General features: G+C 42.7%; 1 protein-coding gene across 16 annotated transcripts in view; it reads right to left on the reverse strand.

Moving 5' to 3' along the window:
• The window catches only part of EPB41L3 (erythrocyte membrane protein band 4.1 like 3), a 237,465-nt gene that overhangs the window by 134,263 nt on the left and 85,239 nt on the right, over window positions 1–17,963 (reverse strand). Inside the window, exon 1 of one of the 16 annotated variants that reach the window (XM_087438867.1) lies at window positions 3,920–4,017. The exons of the other annotated variants lie outside the window; for them this stretch is intronic. The gene's annotated coding sequence lies outside the window, so the exon portion shown is untranslated. Of the gene's footprint in view, window positions 1–3,919; window positions 4,018–17,963 lie in introns of those variants that run through there. 16 annotated transcript variants of the gene reach the window in all.

A 17,963-nucleotide genomic window follows, 5' to 3' on the forward strand; every position in this document is an offset into this window, starting at 1 on the left:
TAGCACATCTGTTTTCTAGATCTAATAGAGACCTTTCTGCTTTTTCTTTTTCCCTTTTTTCTTTCTTTTTATTAAGTACGTAAGGAAGGGCTATAAGAACAATGTATCAAAATATCAGCAATCTAAAAATTAAGTTGTCAGCTTTTTCTCTGTACTGCAAATTACAAAAGAATTAGGGGTTTGGTGCTAATAGAAGCTTACAGTTCTAAAGTGTGCAATTTAACCAGTCATCGTGAGGTCTAAAAATGCAGTACCAAAGACATCTCCCCAAGCGATCTGCAGTTCTGGTACCTAATTTCAGCTTCTCTACTTATGTCATTCCTCCCATGTTTTTTCTTCCCTTTGCTTTAGAAATGTGTTCTGGAATAGCTATACAGTTAAGTACGAACTGAGTAGACCTCCTCTACACTACATAACACACTCATGAAAAAATGACAGTCATCTTACCAAGGAGGGACAGAAAAGACAAAGTACATCTGCAGCTATTCTGTGGTTCTTCATTTCTTTATGTTTCATATCACATTAAATTCAGAAATCAAAACATGAAATAAACTTTATAGTGTCAGAATTTCAGACTTCCTCTTATAATTTATGTAATACTAATTTGGGTGAAACATGTCTGTCATCATCTCTGCACTATAAGTCTAAGTTAGGATTAAAATGCTAAACTATAAAATAATTTTCAAATAAAACAAAACTTAAATGGTGATCAATTACCCCAAATCACTGCAGATACCTTTAAACTAGTGAAATCTCTAGCTTTTTCCATTCTTTCCAATTGCCAACTGCAATCACATCACTTAAAAATAAATCAGAAAGAACACTGCCTATCCAGAAAATAAACTATATAGACACCACCTACTTTTAAAAGACAACACGAATAATTTAAACTAAGAATTTAGCAAGAATGCTATTTTAGCACAAAGAATAGTAAAAAATGTATTGACTCTATGCATAACTAAAAATATAGACTCATTACTCTTGTTCATTAGATAACTTTTTAAATGGCCCTTTTTAAACATTACAGTATTTTCCTCAATAAAAGAAATATTCAATGATTTCTACTATTTCACAAAAAACTTCTCTTCCTTGATCTACGAAACACACTTTCCCATGCAGTCTTGTATTCATGTCTACCTTTCAATTCTGCAGACAATACCTTATGGCGCAGTCCAACTTGAGAAAGGAGAGTCTCGTTCATTCATCAGGCGAAGTCAAAGCTAGCAAGATGCTAGCTGGTTGCGCCTGCCCCACCCTTCTTTCCTTTGAGCCATAGTGATGTCACAGCACCAGGCAGGGCAATGACTTCACTGTTCCCGTTCTCACTTCTTGAGCACATAATTCTTTGCAGCCAAGGCACATCAAATGACAGCAGAATCCTCTAGTAGTGTCTGGTAATTCCCAACAAACTGGCAGCTGGCTAGCCTTTTGAAAGAAATAGATGCAGCAACTGCACCATTAAAGATTGCTCTAAATGAAATGGTGCTAAAGATAAACTTGACTCATGGTTTTCAATATTAAGTCTATATTCCATAATAAAGCTGGCTTTCAGAGGAAAACTGTCGTTGGGTACTCGGAAGAGACTATGGGAACTAAAGATAACCAGGGTAGTAGAGGACTTAAGAAACCTCTCTCTTCATTATATCCAAATTCTCACAGAAAAGAAACGTGTATTTACTTTTCAGCCTGCTCTTGGAGTTCTCATTTACTGGAGAGGCCATGAATTCTGATTTGTGGATTTTAAGACTTTTTTTTAAAGCAATAACTTAAAAGATGGATACGTATTTTACAACATGAAAGAAAATACCTTGGACAGTAAGTTCCTGCCGTGCTTAATCCAACATACAATAAATCCAGAAAGGATTCACAAAATAATGACACTATCACATTTCTCAGTACATGAAGGGTTGCTTCTCTTCTGCCTGGGTGGCCCCTTAACGCATTTGACTAAACAGTTTTTAAAAACCAACGTATATATAAAATAGCATCTGATCAAGTAAAAAAAAAAAAACCCCATCTCCCACTTCAACACAATTCAAAGTTGGCCAAATCCAAGCACTACGAGAATTGACAAAAACTGCTTTTAACTCACATTGCGTTCATGCAGAAGAAATGACTTACAAATTAGATGTAAATATTTCACTGGGATACTGACCTTTGACCTATCTCTTCTCAATCCTTCCCTAAAAGGGGTTTATCAATTAAATTAAAGTGGCTACTCTTCTTGTTGCTGATAAACCATTCACAAAACAACATGTTCTGTTTTGCAAAAGTATTTGGCTAAAGTGTATTAGCTAGATAAACTTTATGCAGTAACTTGGGCATCTGATATTTTGCTTTTCTAAACCATCAGAAAACCATAATGCAAATGAGACAGTATTTAGTATTTTATTTTCCTCAATGCCTTCTGAAATTAACAAATTGAAGCCACGCTTCTCAATTTAGAATTTTTTTCCTCTTGCAATAACTTTGTTATTCCAACTAAAGTTTTAAAAGTTTGATACCAAAATTAACATGCATTTGTTTAAAAAAACAGTCTGATCCAACATATAAATCACCTCCCATTCCCCAGAGTGCACTCAAGCTGTATGTGCTCCCTTTTTTAATAGGGCTTTTCGGCTTAATTTGCTGTAAGTGGTGCTACGTCCAGGGCTCCCAGATATAAGTAGAATTTTATCACTTTTGTTTCCTTTACACTTTAAAAATCATTGTAAAATTCAAAAAAAATGTTTTTGGCACTTGGTGTGATGACTCTTCTACTGGGAAAGATAATGCTACCAAGAGAAACCCCAACACACCCGGCGCCTCAGAGCCTAAAAGGGGCCAGAAAAAGAGGCCGGCTATCCGCGAAAGCGATTCCTCAAGACTAATGTAAGAAGGCTGCAACACCAACTTAAACTCGTAATGGAAGCACTGCATTACCAGGACTGCCTGCCCTCTCGGAATTTCTCAACCCAGCCTCCACGCCTAAGTAATACCGAACGTTTTCTTTATCTTTCTATTTGTTCTAAAACAATCTCTTCCCAACTGGAACCCTGGGCTGCAACTGGAGGAGAAAACCCTAGAAAACCTTAGATCGGTAAATATAAAAACCGAAAAGGAAAGAACACTCCCACTGCAAAGGACCACATTACAATTAACTAGGTAACCACACCCGCCGCATTGCAGAAGCCATGAACTTGGCGGGGGTGGAGGAGAGAGGAGGAGGGAAAGAAGTAGGGCGAGATTAGAGGGGAAATCCGAGAAAGCAAGCCCCCACGGCAGGAGCCCGGAAATACCCGCAAAGAACGGGCCCGAGACCACGACTCCAGCGGTCCGAAGCCCGGGCCTCCCCCCTGCCGCAGAGCCGCCCTCGAAGACAGCCGCCGAGGCGGCTCGCGGCCCGGCGGGCCCCGGGTACAGCCGGCCGAGGCGCAGCGGAGGGCCCGCAGGTGCCGGCGCCGGGCAGCCTCCTCAGGACGCCCCCGCCCCGCGGCCGTCGGCGGCGCTGCCCCAGCTGACGGAGGAGACCAGGGACAGAAAGCCCGGCCCGGCCGCAGCGGCGATGCTTTGTGCCGAGCGCACCTGACCGGGCGAGCCCTCCCCGCGCGGCCTCCCGCCGGCCGGCCGCGCCCGCCCCGCTCAGCCCGCCTCGCCCTCGCCCCCACCCCCACCCCAAGGGGTCACTTAAAACACGGCGTCCCGAGCGGGGGTTGAAGCAAATCGACAGAGAAGGGACGCGGGACCGAATCGCCCCTCCCGGCGCGGGGTCCGCGGAGGCCCAGGCCGGGGCTCGGCTCCGCGCGCCGGCCCAGCCAATGCCGCAGCGCGGAAGGCGGGCGCGGGTCTCGGCGGGCGGGGGGCCGGGGCTGAGGCCGCGCGTCAGCGCCTCGCCCCCGGGAGACCCCTCGGCCCCCAGCTCCGCAGGCGGAACAGTTACCTCGCCGGGCAGGGCCGGGCCGGTCGCCGCCGTGCGCAGGAGGCTCGTGTGGGCACGAGCGCAGAGCAGGCTCCCGCCCTCTGCGGAGCTGCGGCGGGCGCACGCCCAGGGCCGGCGCGGAGCACCCCGGCCCTGCCTGCGCCTCCCGGCTGCGGGGGAGGGGGCGCCGCGCACTCCGGCACGGCGACGTGGAACGGCCGCCCCCGCCCTGCGCGCGGTCAGGCTGGGGAAACGCCTCGAGGCGCTTGCCCACCGCGTTAGCCTTTGGATTCCACTTAGAATACTGCCCGGGTCGCCATCCCTTTCTCCCCCCGCCCAGACATCCTCGTGAGAGTTGAGGGAGAGTGTTCCTGACCTTCAGGTGAGTTATTTATTGGCTTAGGGACTGCAGTCATTTTTTTCTTCTTGAAAGAAAAAAATTCAAATTGGTGGCGTCTTGCACAGGGTAGGTGCTCAAGAAATATTAAATGGATAGAGAAGACGTTGAATTACAGCTTGAGGGAGGTTTCTTATCTTTGCGCAGCCCCCTCGTCCCCACCACCTCCCCCCTCCCCACCATAAATGTCCACAGTTACAGGTGGTCTCCTAAGCTCCCTGGTCCCAGCCTAACAGGAAAGTTATTGATAAAGCTTTCTACTGAAATGGAGAGGAAGGGGCGCACACTCTGATTTGTAGGCAAAAGAAATTATTCTTGGTCATCTCACAACATCCAAGCTCTAAGGAAGTAACCAAGGTGTATTGATTAAAACGTTTAAAGCCTTCTCCAGATACTCCTAGTCACCCTTCCAGGAGTTCACCAGCTCGTTTAGGGAGGGAAAAATGGATTCACAAAAATATTGCATTCACTCTTGGGATGCCAAGGATGTGATGCAGAAAAATGCCTGTGGCAGACGTTAGTGGGCCTGGTCTGTCCTGAGGCCTCTGGAGGTGGTGCGACTTGGTCTGGATTTCTAGGACAGGGAAAAAGGCAATAGAAAGGAGGAGAGGGCATTTTTGAGTTGCATGGGAGAGAAGGTTGTAAAATTATGGCTACTATGTTGCTATGGAGTTTACAAACCTGTATTCTGTAGAAGATGTGCAGCTTTGGGAAATTTTGAGCGAGAAAATGTGACTTGCATCATGTTACAGGAAAAATAATCTGGTGACACGGCAAAGACCAGAATGGATAACTACCAGGAGCTAATAGGAAGTGACTATGGCACTGTTCCAAGTACCAGAGTGATAGTTCAAATACTGGATGATATGTTTGGGGATTACCTGTATTGATGTCCTGTCAGGGCCACATGAGTGTTAGAGGCGTATACACATATGTCACATTTGTACATACATGGCTGTGTGTGTTGCAGATAAGATCTGTGAATGGAGAAAGGATTGATTTTCCTTGTTTGTGCACACGGAAGCACTCTCCTTTAAAAGTGGACTTGAACAAACTGTACTGTTTACAACAAACTGAGCTGGCATTATCATTTGAGACAGAGGTTTCATATTTTCATTCACTTTATTGCTGTATTTTTGCGGTTTTTTTTTTAATTGAAAGCAAACTGTTTTCTTCCTGATTCATGAATCTTAATCTTTCTGGAGATGGAGAAAATCAGCAATAGTGTATGAATGTCTATTTTCTTGGGAGAAAATGTTAGAATACTAAATAGTATTTTTTAAAAGTTAGAAGTACCCAGATAATTATCATAATATTCCATGAATTCAAAATTTGGAGTAAAAGCCACACTGCTTCACAGTTTAATAGTAAATCTGGGAAGCAATTACTGTGAAACCCTTTGGGCTTGACCACGGCTCTCTGCTATTCCTTTTTGTTTTCCCTAGCACAGATATGGAGAAAAAGAAATACCAAACAAAAGCTCATGAGCAGCACAGAACTCCCTCAGTAACTTGCTTGCCTCTCTGTAAAAAACTCCTTCCTTGTTAATATCATGCAGGAGCCCCTCTTAGTCATCTCTTGTCTCCCCACAGTGCCTCCCTGGGTCCACTGCAAGCCAAACACTGAACATTTTTGCTAAATTAATGAATGGATGTTGAATAATGAACTAAGTCATCATTTTACTTTGAGGGTTCAGTTTCCTCATGTATAAAATAAGGAACTATTTCCAAAATTCCTTATGCTTCAAAAATACTCGGGTTCCATAAGATAAAAAGACATTATCACATCTTGATACCTGCTGAGTAAAAGCAATAATGAAAAACCCTGTTTAACTCTTATCAGGAAGTAGAATGGTGAGCTCCTCCACATGGAAAAGAGCAGGGCAGGAACAAAGAAAGTGGAAGGAACGTCATGACACCATTACAGTTGGATTTGCTTTCTTTCACGACTCACTTTTCCCTGCATCCCTCTCGCCACCAAAAAGAAAGCCACTATACCCCCAGAAAATTCTTTATTCTTGTTGGTGTAAAACCCCTCAAGGTGCTTTTCCAGTAAGTTACAGAAAAGTCATTCTTGAGTCCAGGGAATGCCCTTCACACAGTCCCAGAGTTAGTGCAGATTTGACATGAGAACTCAGATTCCTGGTTTAATATGTCCACGTGGCAAATACTGAAATAATCCAGGAAACATGAGACTCCAGCCTAGATCTCAGGATGCCCATTCTCTTCTCTGCCACCATACTAAGGCTTACCCTACAAGACTGATCTTATTTATCAGCTTCCTGAAATTGCTCTACTGTATACAAGATACATCACTGAAAGCCAGCAAGCCATCCAGAATTGAAACTATGGTACAGAGAAAAGGGGCACAGCTAACTTCAAGTAAGTATGTGTGTAACTTCATCTCAACTGTAGAGACAGGACCCCCCACGAGCCTCCATCCAACCACATGTGTCAACAGCATACTGACTCACTGGTCCTCACTGGTACTCTGCTCCCTGAAGAGCAATGGAACCTCCAACCTGTTAGCCAAGGCAAGGGCAGAGCTGGCAGGCTGTGTTACGGTCATATTGTCAGCCTCGTCAAAAAGACTCCAGGAAGAAACGATGCAGGATCTGTCCAGTGAACCCTTCAGAACTTTGCCCTCCAGCACGAGGACTGGAAGAATATTGAAGCTTGACCAAACCTTACCAGTGCGGCTACTCTAATAGGCATGCAACATTCATCTGCCCTCTTTGACAATCTCAGACTACCCTTACATAAAGCACTGTGATATTTAAAAATATCCTCCATATTCTTCAATCCTTTAGGTTGACTGTTTCTTAATGCTGCCTTAGTAAAATGTTAACAACACTTGCAGTAACTGGTTGGGGCTTATTTTATGCTCAGGATAATGTCAGGCACCTGAATTGCATATCAAGTCCTTGAAATCAGGACACGATGTCCAGCCACAGTGTTACCAGGGACTATAAATAAGAGAAATACAGGGCTTATTCTTCTGAAATAGAAAATTTGTTTGTTTCTAGGTTCTAAGAATAGTGTCAAGTTTACAGTTCCTTAAGGCTTCCAGATGCTGTCTTCATTCCGGGTTTGTATCTGTCATTTCAGGGGCCTGTATACATGCAGAGCACAGATGCAAAATGAAATTAAAAAAAAAAACTGAGTACAAATGCAGCACAAAGTGTACAAAAATATGTACATATGAGAAGAAACAAGTTTAGACATGCTAACATGTCATTTTAAAAAATCATTTCTATTCATCAAAATTCCATATTTGCCTCCTTTCTCTCTTTACACTCTTGCAAAAATATCAGTCAGAAAGGTGGGACGAATACATTTTATGTAAGTTTCATTGTATTAAAATATACCCTTATTAAATTATTTTTTACGTATCCATTTTTAGTAAATTTTACAAATAAATCTCAGAACTTTTAAACAGAATAATTTCTAACAATAAAATTTTAAGGGTTATTCTAATCCTCAGTTTTTTATGAAGTTCAAATGCTCAATAATTCTATTCTCCTCCCCTTAAGTAAAAATAAAAATCCATTAAGAATGTTTTATATTTGGGTATTTTATATATAATGGCAAAATATAAAAAATGGAAGTTGGTAATCTGTAATATTACTAAATTAAACTGCCAAGCTATTCTCTATTGGAGACCACACTGATATCCCAAACAGATGATCACTATTGGGTTATGCCTAGACACTTAACATCTTAATCACTTTCCCCCCAAAAGACATAAAATAAATGCCAGCAAGCCTCTCAGTCTCCTGTAAACTTGTAAATAATCCTAACCAGATGTTATATTTCCTTCTATCAGCAAGAATTAACTGAGGAAGAAAAAAATAGATAAAAAGACATATTCAGATGTCTGGTTTATTAACTTGTTGACTATCTTCAGGTTTATGTTCCCCTCTTTAGGCAAACATGCCATACTTAACTTTGTAAACTAAGAAATGTGCAACTATAACTACACCAAGAAAAATGTCAGCTTTGCTGCTTAATTTGATTCCTGTTTTCCAGCACTTTTTTTCCATGTCCAGTTGCCTCACTGTACATGCAAACTTTAACAGTGTGGATATAACCTGAAAACGTGATTCCACTCCAGAATGTTCTGGGAATCAATGAAAACATCATCTAGAATATCTGTGTCCCTTGAAGTAAATCTGGTGTTTAATAAGTCAAAGCCATTTTAAAGAAAGCCTCTGCTATTGACTCTTTCCTGTTCAAGATGTTCATCAGGGACTTGTCACAACGTCCAAGACAGGCTCATCTGCAGATGATACAAATCTGAGAAGGATGCCCGAGTTTTTCAATCCAGGTTGTTTGTGAAGAGTTTAAGTTTTATATTTCTGTGTGAACAATAATCTTGGAGAGTGATAAAAGTATTCACGCCATTTATATCAGAATCACTCAGAGTGCTTGTTAACAATGTAGATTCTTGGATCCAGCCCCAGAATAAGTAAATCAGAGCCTCTGGCATGGGGTCCAGAGAGCAGGCACTTGTAACAGGCTCCTCAGGTGATTCACAACCACCTTGTGAGAGCCACTGACCTCAGTGATGAGTATACCACAACAGTCGTACAGGTGACAAAACTGGAGTATTATTCAGACAGACGTTTCATAGAAGTTGGCACAGAGTGGTGAGAGAACAGCCTCCTCCAGCCACAGAAGTGAGCTGAACTAAAGGAGCTCCACTCCGGCAGTCAGCACAAGTTTCGCAAGAAGAGTTATTGCTGGGATCCGGCCGTTGGATGCATCAGTTTGCAACAGCAGTTCGTTAGCAGTAAGTATAGTAATAAACAACAATGAAAGATTGTTCTGTACCCAATTCCAGCAATAATTGGATTAGATGCCCATTTATTGAAGATTGCAATAACACTACAACTCTGACCTTAATTTCCAAGTGCACAAAACATCTTTACAAAGTTGCCAAGGGATGTCTCATAAAAGTGGGAAATGGAGAACTAATTGCTGGCAGTTTTGGTTCAGTTTGAGATTTGACTATCCCAAACCCAGCAGAGAGAGATTTTATTTATTTATTTATTTCTGTGAAGAAGATCAGCCCTGTGCTAACATCTGCCAATCCTCCTCTTTTTTTTGCCTGAGGAAAACGGGTCCTGGGCTAACATCTGTGCCCATCTTCCTCCACTTTATATGGGACACCACCACAGGATGGCTTGCCAAGCAGTGCGTTGGTGTGCGCCTGGGATCTGAACCGGCGAACCCCCGGGCCGCCACAGCGGATCGCGTGCACCTAACTGCTTGCGCCACCGGGCCGGCCCCGAGAGATTTTAGATTACTAATACCTTTTGGTATAACATATGTATGCAAACAGGCATCCCCTGCACTGATTAGTGAAAACTAGTGAACCAAGTTATTTAAAGAAATTGACCAGAGGCTACAGCTTTCTACCCTTAAGCAGAGCCTGAGGAATTTTGTTTTAGAAAAACAATATTATTAATCCCATTAAATTAATATGTTGTTAATTTTATTGTATGTCTTGTATTTTTCATATAAATTTGTAAGGTTCTTTTGATTTTATAGTTCATGAGATCTATAAGCATGACAAATTTAAATCTAGCTTTACATCTGTATATATTTAAGTAAAAAAAATAATTTAAGACAAGGGGGGCATCAGAAATATTTTCTTTTGTTAAATAGATGTTAAAGAATAAGATTTCAGCTCAATAAGAGAGGATTGCCATTCTGATATGGACCAGGCTATCTTATGAGCAGTGGGCTCTCCAACTAGAATGTTCCAAAGGATACCCGCCGACATCTGTCAGTAATGCATCACAAGAGATTCCTCTATCAGGTGGGCACTTGGGCAAGACCATGTTTAAAGTCCTGTCCAACTCTGAGATCAAATTGTTTTCCAAGTGTTTGCCACCCAGGAACCAGAGCTTGCCCATAATTCTTCACTGTTGAAGTAGCAACTCAAATGTTGACTTCATTAAGATATACTGATATATATATATTTACGTGTCATTGACTAGCTTACAAAACTTCTCCATTATAGATTGAGATTAATCTGTCATGGTCCAGTGCTTTTTCTCCATAAATCTGAAGACAATTTCTACCACCTTCTCCCCTCCCACATGTCTTCTCTGACCCATGAACTCTAATCTACTTGTCCCACGCATTCTCAGACCTTTCTTTACCTATAAGCCAGGTTTTGTTGTTTGAGTCAAGGTATAAAGATTCTGAATGGGAAACCAGTATACTTCTAAGCCTTTTTCTGAATTTTCCCCAGGTGTTCCAATGCCCATTCTCAAATTATTCCACTGTTTAACAAAATCAAGCAGGCATTATTTACATGTTTACCTACATGTTCATGAACACCCTTATGGCTTGATGAACACAGTACTAGATGATGTCTTAAAATTGTTGTGTGGCCTTGAGCAAATTTCAGTTTCTCTTGATATCGATATCCATTGAAATATTCCTTCCATTTTCTGTTTCATTAGAGTAGTGCAGTGGTTCTCAACCATGGCTGTACATTAAAAGAATCACTTAAGGGAACTTAAAAAATAGCAACTGAAGTTCATTATCATGTCTGGGTGATAGATACATGTGAGCTTATTATTATAATTCTCTCTACTTTGTGTACATTTGAAATATTTCATAATAAAAAGTTTAAATTAAAAAATAATTTTAGGGGGCCAGCCCTGTGGCGTAGCGGTTAAGTGCATGTGCTCCGCTGCTGGCGGCCTGGGTTCGGATCCCAGGCACACACAGATGCACCACTTGTCAGGCCATGCTGTGGCGGCCTCCCATATAAAGTGGAGGAAGATGAACATAGATGTTAGCCCAGGGCCAGTCTTCCTCAGTGAAAAGTGGAAAATTGGCATGAATGTTAGCTCAGGGCTGATCTTCCTCACACACACAAAAAAATAATAATAATTTTAGGGCTGGCCCTGTGGCGTAGTGGTTAAGTTTGCATGCTCTGCTTTGGCGGCCCGGGGTTCGCAGGTTTGAATCCCAGGCAGAGGCACTGCCCGTCAAGCCCTGCTGTGGTGGCGTCCCACATGCAAAAATAGAGGAAGATGGGCACAGATCTTAGCTCAAAGCCAATCTACCTCACCAAAAAAGGAGGAGGATTGGCAACAGGCCAGATGTTAGCTCATGGCCGATCTTCCTCACAAAAAAAAAAAAAAAAAGAAAGAAAGAAAGAAAAAAAAAATTTTTTAATACTGATGCTTAAGATCTACCCAAACTAATTAGATCAGAACTTCTGGGAAGTGAAGCCCAGGCATCAATATTTTTTAATATTCCCCAAGTGATTTTTATGAGTGGGCAGAGTTGAGAAACAGAACTAAAAGAAGACTAAACCACAAAATTAAATTGAGTGTTAAGAATTCCTCAAAAGAAGAATACCATAAAAATAAATATTAATAGCAACCACCTATTTATATCTTTTAAAAATTACCTGAAGTACTTGATAGAAGCCACTGGATTAAACATGCATGTACCCATTATCCGCTGTGAAGCCAGCTGTTTTTTGAGCACACGTTCAGTTTCCTTGGCAGTGCCTGCCATCAGCTTTGTTGATACTCACACTCTTTACAGAAAACCTTTACTGTAGCTGGCTGCCCATTTCATAGTAATGTGTAAATAAATCCTGGCATATTTAACAACAGGCATAAAGAACTCATAACACACTAAATATCATGAATAGAATTTCAACAACTCTTCAAACACCCCAAAGAAAAAATATCATTCATGATTTTATTCCAAGTTCCTGTGTGAAGTAGAGAAAATACACTTGAGCACTCATGATTATTTTAGGTGATGAATAATAGAAGGTTCCAGCATGTAGTTACAGAGGTCTAATAGGGAATCACGTCTAAATAAATATAATCTTAACATCTTATGAATTTGATCTGGCAGTGCTCCCCAAGGGGTATTCAGGCTGTGGGATTCTGTATCATGGTGCCCGGCCCAGGGATCACTGCTTTTACTAAGAGCCAAAATTTAATGAGCATTTACTTTGTGCAAGGAACTGTTTTATGAGCTACTGTATGAGAAAACTTCGTTTCACCATTACAAGAACCTTGTGAGATAGATGCTATGATTACTCCGTTTTACGGGAGGGGGAAGTGCGGCAGAAGGAGGTTCCATAGTGTGCCCAAGGTTACGTGGCTGTGAGCAGAAGAGCCAGGACACAAACCTGGGCGATCTGACTCCCGAGCTGGATCTGTAAGGCCTCTAACTAGACAGTCAATTATAGATGTGTATACAGCACACACGTATTCGGTTAAATTTCATGAAACTGCCAATATTCAGTTGTTTTTTGACTTTCAAAAACAGTAATTTTACAGTCTAATAATGTATTGCAATGAGAAAACAGTGCCTTAGCTATGAATGCAGAGAAGCACTGAGTTAAGGAATGGCTGTTCCTGCTACCGTGGACATTAGAGAACAGAAGAGGTCCTCTGAGAAGCGTCTCAGAGCACCAATGTCGACAGGGTCCTCAGGCTGGCAGCAGTCTAAGAGGCTGCTGAAAGAACTTCAGGCAAATGCTAATCAAATGATGATAATTATTGCTAACTTTTATTTAGCGCCTCTATGTGCCACTCACTGTTTTAAGTGTTTTCTATGCATATTATCTCTTTATTCCTCATAATCCTATGCGGCAAGAACTCTGAGGATTGCATTTTAGAGATGATAAAACTGAGGCCACTGAGCAGCTAAGCACCTCGTCCCTGGTCACACATTTGGGAAGTACGGGGAACAGGCAATTTCATTTTGGAAACTGTGCTCTTAACCGCAACGCTAACTTGTCCCCACAGCATTCCATATGTTCAGTTGGAATTTCCTCTATGGAAAAGAGAATATTAAATTTAAAGAACTATACCACACAAATGGAATCCATGCATAGATATGTATCTATTTTACTAAGAGCATTCTTACTACTATTTAGAGTCTGAGAAAAAGGCCAAAGGGGAATGCTGAAATCCACTGGTAAATCCTAGTGGCTCTACCTTTAAAACATATCCAGAACCCGACCACTTCTCACCATACCCACTGCTAGCACTCTGGCGCAAGCCATCACCATCCCTCACCTGGGTTCCTGCAACAGCCTCATCACATTTCTCTCTTCTGCCACCCTGGGACCTTTATAGTCATTCTCCAAACAGAAGATATTGCGATCCTAATACAACAAGCCAGATGATGTCACTCACGTGTTCAAAGCCCCCAAAGGCCTATCGGACCCGCATCATCCCCTTCATGCCCTCCGACCCGATCCGACCTGATCCGACCACATCTACCAACCAGACTCCCCGCCGTGCTCACTCAGGCCTCCTTGAACTTCCTCAGAGAAGCCAGGCAAACCTCATCTTCGGCTTTTCTGTTACACCAACACCGTCACCTCCTTCAAGTCTGCTCACACGGCACCTTCTCAGAGAGTCCTACCCTGTTAACCTTATCAAAAACTGTGACCAGGCCGCCACTCCAGCATTTCTACCCCCTTATCCTACTAGACTTTTTTTTTCCTTATCACCTAACATACCTATCATTTCCTTATTTATTATGTTTATTGTCTGTCCCCTGCCATTCTAGATGTAAGTCCCACAAAGGCAGAGGTTCTGGGGTCCTATTTGCTGGGTGTCCCAGCTACCTAGAATAGCACCTGGCATAGGGAAGGTGTTCAACACGTGTTAGCTGAATGAGAGAAGAAAGCAGCAGGAATTATAAAATATGAGACTCCGGGGAGCAGAGTGATTAGAGGGATAGAAAGTACAGAACTGAAGAGTTTTAGGTTGCCCAGGATTGGGATTAGACACCAGAAGGAAGAGATTCAGAAGGAAGAAACTAAATATAAGAAACAACAGTGGACATATGAAAAAAAAATGTGTGCATAGTTATATGCAGCATACCTCCTCCAGCTCCATGATTTGCCAGAATATCCCAACCACCATAAAAGGCTCCCCATTCTCACCCCTGAACCAACATGGTTAACACCAGCAGTGTGCGTCTCCCACCACATCCTCAGAGATGAAAGGAAAGAATGGTAAAGCCACCCCTCCCCAAAGGCACTGAGTCATATTGTCACATCAGGGTCGGTTTTATCTTGGCAGGACAAAAGAAAATCTGACAGGATCCAAGTAGGACTGTCTACTCATCCTCACAGACAATGGAAATGACCACTGCACTGGAAGATGTCAGATCAACTGAAGCAGAAATGTCCAGGCTAATATTATTTTTCGTATCAACGGTTGCCATGTGATAGTTATAAAGATTTAGCAATGATCAGGCAGTGAATACTTTTAAGAGGCTGTTGGAGGAAAAGAAGTTGAAATCCACCCTCCGTCTTCACAAGTCACTCTCAACCCACTTGCTCCCAATAAATGGCTCACTTCTTTTGATTGCACTTGGCATGCCCAGGAAAGATGAGTTTCAGATTCTATCATTTACAGCTTGAAGTCTATACTGTGTTTTTCCATTTGGTCCACATTAAGGTTTCATTCAGTTATTCACGGTGCCTTTTCAAAGGTCCTCAGGTCATTCCTTCCTCTGCTGAGAACATCTCCTACTTCCCAGCCTCTTCCTCCACCAGGGACGCAAGTTCTACAGCTCTCCAGTCCTAGTGACCCTGCAGAAGGAGTGTCTGTGTATTACCAGTGCCAGCTGTATGCAACTGCCAGACTTCAAACACATTTTAAGAAACAGAATATCTTAACCACTCCCTCTCTAGATTGCAACTTTTGTGAGGGAGGCAGGTACCTCTTCCTCATATTTGTATTTTCCAGTATGAGTAGCATGACACATTAACCCTAAAAAATAACTGAAGAAAGCTCCTAGCACGAGGTCCGAGAGAGCTTCGTGAACACCACCTCCAATCCCCAGTCATACAAGTTAGAGACCCAGGCGTCATCCTGGTACCTTACTTACTCTCCCTCAACCCCTCTACCGGATCTATTACCAAGTTCTTTGCATTTTACCTTAATCTCCTGGATCTGTCCACATCTCCCCCTCCCGCCCTCCATCCTGTAATAGCCTTTTCTCAGGTCTCTAATCCAAGCTCTCACCACACAAGTTAGCTCTCAGAGACATCAGGGTGATGCTGTGGCCCCCTGCTTGGAACATTCCCATTGCCCTGTCTCAGGGCACAGACAACACTTGCTAAGCCTCAATGCCCTGAGTTCTCTCTGGGCTCCTGACTCATGCCCCCTTCCTCCACTCTGCAGACTGGCCACCTTTCCATTCCTCTTTTTCAACTTCCCTAACCAGATCACATATCCTCACTAAGGGCCCTGGCAGCCCCAGTCCCTCCGCTTTCCAGCATTGCTACCACTGCACCCATGCACTGTGTGTTATTATCTGATGAGCTGCTCTCTCCCTTCCCTGATGCAAGTCCCAGTGGGTGACCAGGGGTGCTTCTGCTCACCACTGTGTCCCCAGTTAGCACACTGCCTGGCACGTAGGAGACCCTCAGTGACATTTAGGATAAATAAACATTGATGGACTCTCATTATTGGAAATGGTACAATCCATAATGGTTTGGTGTGCTGGATACAAAGGAAAAAGCAAACAAATAGACCCAAAATCAACAAGGCGTTTTGGATCTTGGACACTTAAGTAAGGCTCACAATGGAAACTCAAATATTTATTCATATAATTTGCAAAAAAGGACTAAGCAGAAACCAAAACCTTGCCATTTTTCCTAGCAGTGCGGCTGGAATAGGAACTTGGGCATCTGAAATGCTGCCCCGAAAGGAGGGAAAATGACATGACTATTCCTCAGTTCAGAGCATCAGCCTCTGAACCTCACTACTGATTCACATTTGCGCTCTGCACGCCAGTGATTAATCCTGTTAGAGAAATTAAAGGGCAGAAAAATAAGAGACATTTGTCCGGCGATCAGGGATGGACTGAGGGAAAGCCTGACAGACAAAGAGTCCCTTTGTCTGCTCATGGCCCCTCATGGTGGGCAGAACATGAGGCCTGGAGTCAGCCCACCAGCTCCTCCAGGCACCAGCCACCTACCCTTGGCTTGGGCTACGTTGCTTCACCTCTTTTTATCTGCTTTCTCATTTCTAAACTGAGTGACTAAACTTGCTTCAAGTATCATCGAGAGGATTAAATGAAATAATTGATGTTAAAAGTACTTAGTAAGCTGTAAGCGTCACATAATGGTGTGTTAACAGTTATGACGGTGGCTCACGAGAATACCACATGGCTACTCTGCCGTAGCCAGGGCAGCCCAGAGATCCCTAAGGTCTCCCTCCCTCCTTTTCACCTCGGCGGACTCAGAGATGCAGACACTGAGCAGGGGTGCCCTTGAAGAACCAGCCCATTTGACAAAGTGAAGGAAGATGGCTCTCGACCCTGGGGAGGTGTGTTGGATTTACAAATCCACTTCAGAGGAACTGGGAAGAAGCAGCCAGGAGCCCTTGATAGCTAATCTGCTGGAACTGCTGACTTGATTATGTAGCCCAGTGGAAAGGGGGTAAGTGCTGCAAATTGCACGTGCCCAGAGATAACACTCCTCATATTTTTAAATAAACACATAAGAACATATATTAACATGTGTGCTGGTCCTAATATGTTTTTTTCCAGTCTTGCAGCCATTGCTCAAAGCATTTTTAAAGTACTTATTTGAGAAGTTCTCTCAAGAGCACATGCTTCTTTATTTGGGAATCACTTCAAAAACTACAAATACTCATGTCGTTGAAGACGGATTGGTTTTTTGAAGTAGACAAAATGATGTAGCACCAGGCTAATGAATAAGCGTGTCAACTGGGTCAGAGCCGTTGGGCATCAAAAAAAAAAAAGAAATCAAAACCTTGAGTTTTAACTACAAACAAATTCAACAGAACTCTTAGAATCGTTTAATGAGCTAGTATAGAAGGAAGTTCAAAAAATAGTTCCAAAAAGATTTTGAGCAACAGAACCATCTCCACTCACAAGAATAACTATCGTTTATTGAGTGCTTACTATCTGCCAGGCACTCTATAAGCACTTTACACACACCCCATCACTTAAGATTCAGAAAGCCCCTAAATCTATTATACCCATTTTACAGATGTGAGGTTAGGTAACTTGCTCAAGGTCATAACCAGGTAAATGATAGAACTGTACTTATCTGCATAGAGGTACCTCCTTGAGTATCTCTCTTGTCTCCAAGAACCCAGCATTCTTTTTTTTTTTTTTTTTTAAAGATTTTATTTATTATTTATTTTTCCTCCAAAGCCCCGGTAGATAGTTGTATGTCGTAGTTGCACATCCATTCTAGTTGCTGTATGTGGGACGCAGCCTCAGCATGGCCGGAGAAGCGGTGTGTCGGTGCTCGCCCGGGATCCGAACCCGGGCCGCCAGCAGCGGAGCGCACGCACTTAACCGCTAAGCCACGGGGCCGGCCCGAACCCAGCATTCTTTTGAATGAATACACTGTGATATATTTGTTTGTTTTTGGTTTTATTGAGGTCACATTGGTTCATAACATCATATAAATTTCTGGTGTATATTATCATATTTCACCTTCTGTGTAGACTTCATTGTGTTCACCATCAGAAGTCTAGTTGCTATCTGTCACTGTACACGTGTGCCCCTTTACCCCTTTCACCCTCCTCCCTTCCCCCTTCCCCTCTGGTAACTACCAATCTGTCCTCTGTGTCTATGTGTTTGGTTGTTATTGTTGTTGTTTTATCTTCCA

This window comes from Ceratotherium simum, chromosome 14 (assembly GCF_057802395.1).
Source record: "Ceratotherium simum simum isolate JZ-2026a chromosome 14, ASM5780239v1, whole genome shotgun sequence".
In the NCBI taxonomy this organism is placed as follows: Eukaryota; Metazoa; Chordata; class Mammalia; order Perissodactyla; family Rhinocerotidae; genus Ceratotherium; species Ceratotherium simum.